This window comes from Panthera uncia (genome assembly GCF_023721935.1).
Source record: "Panthera uncia isolate 11264 chromosome A1 unlocalized genomic scaffold, Puncia_PCG_1.0 HiC_scaffold_17, whole genome shotgun sequence".
NCBI classification, from domain to species: Eukaryota; Metazoa; Chordata; class Mammalia; order Carnivora; family Felidae; genus Panthera; species Panthera uncia.
This window is the reverse complement of record NW_026057577.1, coordinates 126,655,739-126,661,738: the sequence shown is the minus strand read 5'-3', so window position 1 is coordinate 126,661,738 and position 6,000 is coordinate 126,655,739. Positions and strand designations below refer to the sequence as shown.

Here is a 6,000-nt window from a genome sequence, read left to right as displayed (position 1 = left end):
GGGGAACAAACTGCTCCAGTTAATCAATCCAACGTGAATATTTGAGATTTCTATTCAATTAAGTTTTCTTCAGTGGTGTTTTCTTTCTTTCTTTCTTTCTTTCTTTCTTTCTTTCTTTCTTTCTTTCTTTTTATTTTTTTTTTAAGTAAAATGTTTCCCTCCGAACAGAAAAGAATGAAATCCTCATTTGGAAAGACTTCTGAAAAAAAAAAAAAAAAACCCAAGACTTTTCTAAAAAGACAAGGATTTGAGCAAATATCTGAAAAATGTTGGTAAGTTAAAAATTCACTAAAAAATCATTTGTTTCATTATTATCCTGTAGGTATATAACATTTATTTTTACTCTTCCCATATTACTCTTGGCTATCAGCAATTTTTATTAAATCTTTGTTCCGTGTAACAGTGTCTTGGTAACTTTTTGGCTAAAAAGAGAAAAAAGGATAATCTTTAATAATATAATTTGCTTTTGGTATCACATCATTTAAAAATAGTTGACACTGAATAATAATGGAAATAAAGAATTAAACAGATTATTTTTACTTGTATATGGCTGCTTGAACAGACACTAAGTGACTTTTATAACTGATTTCAAAATTTACATCTTCCTTTTTTTAAAAAAAATACTTTCAAGCGTGTTAGGTTTTATCTTAATCTGTTTAAATATTAGGCTTCCTGGTTTATATGTACACTGAAAGTGGCTTGGATTAACAGCATTTATTCTTGGTTCTTGGAAAAAAATGACATAACTTCTTAATTTTATATGTCCCCAAACACAAGTCCCCAAGCAGCATTTACAGTAAATGTTTACATACATAACCTCACTTGATCTTCAAAACAAGCCAGTGAAATGTTATCATTATTTACAAGGTGAGAAGTATAAAGGTCAGAGGCCCCTATTCTATAAATATTAAGGTTTACAGGGCCTATAGGAGGAGAGGTTCACTGGGGCTGTTTGGCCCAATCTGTGATCTTAAGAGGGATTTTTGTTTTGGCTGCTAAGAAGTAGAGATTTTATCTATGGAAACAGGGTTTGCCCTTGTCTCTGATGCCAACTTCAACCTAGATTTATTCTTCTTTTTCAAAAAGCCACATTGCTGTCATTTAAGAAACTGTGATGGTCACTTAGGGGTATTAGGAAATGGCAAGCCAGTAGGGTTGCAAGATAAAATACAGGACACTTAGTTAAATTTGAATTACGGGTAAATAATGAATCAATTATTTTTTTATTAAAAATTTTTAAATATTTATTAATTTTTGAGAGAGAGAGAGAGAGAGACAGAGCATGAGCGGGGGAGGGGCAGAGAGAGAGGGAGACACAGAGAGAGGGAGAGGGAGAGGGAAAAGGAGAGGGAGAGGCTCCTAAACAGGCTCCAGGCTCTGAGCTGTCAGCACAGAGCCTGATGTGGAGCTCAAACTCATGAGCCGTGAGGTCATGACCTGAGCCAAAGTCCGAAGCTTAACTGACTGAGCCACCCAGTTACCCTGATGAATCATATTTTAACATAAGTATGTCCCATGCAATATTGGGACATTGTTATACTAAAAAAAATGTATTATTTATCTGAAGTTCAATTTTTAAAAAATTTATTTATTATTTTGAAAGAGAGAGAGAGAGTGTGTGCATGTGTGAGTCAGGGAGGGGCAGAAAGAGAGGGAGGGAGAGAATCCCAAGCAGGCTCTGCATTGTCAGCACAGAGCCCAGTAAAGGGCTTGAATTCATGAACCATGAGACCATGACCCGAGCCAAAATCAAGAGTCAGCTGCTTAACCAACTGAGCCACCCAGGCACCCCCCGAAGTTCAATTTTAACTGGGCATCCTGTATTTTTAATTTGCTAAATCTGGCAATCCTACGAACTGGCTTCCTAGGCAAGGAGAAGTTGCTGGCCTGGTCCAGGCTTTAAAGAGAGTGAATCCACTAATAACACCATGAGAGGCAGACAAACAGAATTTAAAGCTGGATTGTTTGTTGCTTGGGTTCATATTCTGATTCCACTGTTTACTACCTTACTTCGTCTTCCTGAGTCTTGGTGCCCTCCTCGGCAAGACAGCAGGTAACAGTCTCTATCTCCTTAGGATTGTTGTGAGAATGAAATAAAATAACTCAGAATACTTTTCACATACGAAATGCTTTATAAACTTTGTTTTTATGTTAGTATTCTATATAGCATCTTCTCTTCTCCAAGAACACAGTGATGAAAATACTTTGAATTATCCAGTATATATATCTTTCTGTCTGTCTATGTCTATATCTACATCTATATCTATATGTAGAGTTTCTTACTGGCCAGAATGCTTATATTTAGTATCTGCACTGCCTGGTGAATCTCCTTTAAAAATATATTTTTTTCCCATTTGTAGTGTGTTTTGTGTTAAGTTGCCTATATTTATTATTATTGGTTTCAACTTTGGCTAAGAAAAAGATTAGTATTCAGTTTTAACACGTTTGAAGATATGTTTGACTTCATCTTTTTATTAGCTTCATTTTAATATTTGTAAACTTTTAATGTATAATGTATTGTAAACTCTCTTTCTCTCTATATACACAGTTTTATTGCAATTTAAAAACTATTTTTCCATTACATCCTAAATTTCCTGAATTCAGATATTAATTAGGGAACAATTTAGGGGAAAGTGCAACTACTGTATGCTCTGAATAGTGCAGGCATTGCAGTTTTACCAAACGTCATTTTCCTGTATGCATGTGTCTACATAAATATGCCTACACATGTATGCATGTATGTACATATGTAAATAAAACAAATGTTTTTGGATTTAATTAGTTATCTTTTAATTTATGGTTACCATATGATTCTCCCTAAAACTGATAAATCTAGTAATAGTTACACATGATGGATGAGGGACCTGAGCATGTATAAGTTGAATGAATTTTTCTGACGTTTTTAGAAAGTGTGATGACTATGTACCTATCATTGTGCTAGTAAGCATTGTGGGATTACACAAAGCTGCACCAAACCCTAGGGGCTTATGCTTGTTTGAGGATGGAAGAATGGGGAATAAAACACACGTAAAAGTAACCAAGTAAAAGCAGCAAGTGATGAAGGACTTATGATGAATGCTGATAATGCCATGGAACCAGATGTGTGTTTGTCCTATTGCAAGGACAGGTGATGGATCCATCTGGTGCATTTTACGACAATGACTTTAGGTAAGACACTTCCCCACTGAGGTTTAACTTTCCCTTTCCTTTTCTTTTTCTCTTCTTTTCTGCTAGATAGAAACTTGCCCATTAACATGAAAGGTGACATTTTATAATACTGTCTGTTGCATCACTAAATAGCATGCTTTAATTTTTAAAACTTTTGATGGTTTTCAAAGTTTCAAAATATTTCAGACATAAAGTACATAAAATAATATTTTAATGAAAATGAAAATAAAAGTAGGTTAACTTTTTTATATTAAATGAACAAAACTATTTACCAACATACTGTGCCCCCCAGTGCCTAAACGGAGGTAGTCAACTTGCTCTGCTAGGGTTTGTGGTGGCACTGGAAGTGACCACAGCCTTCAGCAAAGTAATCCATCAATGTGCATCAAGTGCCCCGACAATGTCTATACTTTCTATACTTTTGTCTCAGTAAATCTGTATCTGAGCAACTAACTTAAGAAATACAGGGAAGAGTCGGTTACACACATATAAATGCACGTGTGTATGTATTCTGTTTATCTAAATCTATATATTTGAGGAAACTCTCACAGTTTTGACCTTCATATCCATATCTCCTGTTTTAGAAGAAAACTGGGCTGGCTTCCTGAGTGGGCAATCGGCACAACTGCACAGGGTCTTATGCTCAGAAAGGGTTTCATACTTGGGGTTTAATGCTCTGTAGTTGTCATCCTGAAATTCTAGATAATTTTATCTTTGAATTTGTGTTTTGTAAGTGAAGTCTGAAGGTTCAATGAAGCTTGCACAGGGGTTTGGAGCCTTGATTTACCTGTGCTCTTATCCACCACCATCTCTTTTGGATGGGTTCTCTGTCTCCCATTCCCTGAGAGTGTTCAGTTATTGTTGCTCTCTTCTACCCCTGGTGGGGCATGGGCATGGATGGGAAGAGGATTGGGGTCAAGCATATGCACCCTACACTGTGGGGTGAGGCCCCAGACACCTGTGAATTCACCTGGAAGCTCCCTGTTGCACTCAAGGGAATGCAACAGTAAATAGCAAATAACTCCCCACCTCCACACCACATTTGACAGACTGAAAGACCACAAAAGAAAGGAAAAACTTTATTTCTTGCTTTTGTGGACCAGGATATCACATTTGCGTTTTTCATAGGGTCCCATAAGTTATATAGCTGGCTCTGGAAGAAAAATGCTTGGAAGAAATTCTCTGGAAGAAATTTAGAAGGCTTGGGATTCTAATGCAACTCTAGCAAGAAGTTATTCTAGATAAAATGGGACAAAGACAAACTCTTCCCTTTAGTTTCAGACCCAGGCTGCAGGAATTGAAGCCAGGAAGGGAGAGAATGCAAACAGAGCCCATGTCATTCCTGTGGGCAGAGCTTATGGCTTTTCCCACACTAGTAAGAAAGTGTCTTCAACTCTTGGCCCTGAGAATTATTGCCCTTCTGGGGTGTGTGTGTGTGTGTGTGTGTGTGTGTGTGTGTGTGTAGGAGGGAGGTGTGGAAGTCATTGCTTCCTGAGTTACTTTCTGCAATATTTTTTGTGACTTTCTTCTTTGTTTCCTTTTTCCCTCCATTTAAAGAAATCATCCCATTATTTGAGATGAAATTTGCCCCAGAGCTTTAATTCTTGTGTGTGAAGATTTGTTTTCAAAGTGAAAAAAAGGAACTAAGGTAGATTCAGCACTGCAGGCAGACTCATCAATCTTGTCTGTAATTGGGTCTGCCATTGGTGAGTAGCCACTTGAGAGGAAATTGCTCACCCATGTGGAGTGAATGAACTCTTTCAGGGCGCTGGGCCTCTACAGAGGGCCGCACCATGGCCTCCTGCCAGACAGTATCCTCGTGTTGCCTGGCTCCGCTGCAGACTCAGTTCAGACCGGGGAGCAGTTTGTTCCTCTGGTCCTGCAGATAAGCATCTGTTTGCTCTAGCTCTTCCTGGTTCAGCAGGGCCGAGGTCCCTTTAGAGAGGCATTGACATTTAAATGCATGAGGGCTTTTGGTGATAGGAATAGGGAAATGGACTCACCAAGATCTTTGAGTCCCTTTGTTTGAAAGAGGGAAGAGCAAGCAATAGTAGTTTCCTGACGTCAAGGTGAAAGCTGATGAGGTCATTTCTGCTTCCAGTCCATTAATCTCTGGCTCATTTGAAGCCAACTGTTTATAAAGAAATGCCAGCTTCATTGGCAGTTTCTCCATAATTGTTCTAAAGAACTGGCATTACTTTTTCTTTCCTCCAACATATTCCAAATAATGCCTTGTTGCAAGAACTCAAGTAAGATAGTTACCCATCCAAATTAACAATGTGAGATCACCTCTTTTAGCCATCAGAGGTATTGGAGATAAATAAATTAAGGCAGTGGAATTCCCGTGTTTATGCTTTCAGATGATTTTACTGAAAGAACATTTAGCTGCCACTCCTTCCTGTTTTGAAAGAACCCTCTGCTTGGGAGGTCAGTGACTGAATTCATATCTTTAATATTTTGCATAGAATCCTTCAAAAAGAAGACCTCTCTTCCTCTTGAATGAATTTCAGGGCACAAAAGCCCATGTGATTCTTAGCTATTATTTGGAATGGCATGGTACCTTAGAGGAGAGGGTAAAAAAAATCTCCCAATGACCTTTATGTTATAGGGACTATACGAGAGCTATAACAGAATAAAGAATTAATGGCTTTGTGTAAAACAGACCTTCTAGGCTCATCCATTAGAAAAAGTAAAGAATAATGTTCTTCTAGAAAGAACCAAACTAAATGAGAGATATTTATAGTTGGGGTATAGTAAGAGTCTAAGAAGATATAATCACTGAGATGAGCCCATAATTTAGTTGAGGACAAGATTGTTGAAAAATATTCCAAA

The 6,000-nt window shown here is 37.5% G+C and overlaps 1 long non-coding RNA gene across 1 annotated transcript in view; it reads right to left on the bottom strand.

The window, feature by feature from the left end:
- Window positions 1-323: 323 nt before the first annotated feature.
- The window catches only part of LOC125934671 (uncharacterized), a 34,890-nt gene continuing 29,213 nt past the window's right edge, over window positions 324-6,000 (bottom strand). The window contains exon 3 of the long non-coding RNA XR_007461486.1: window positions 324-422. This is a non-coding gene — a long non-coding RNA (uncharacterized LOC125934671). The remainder of the gene's footprint in view (window positions 423-6,000) is intronic.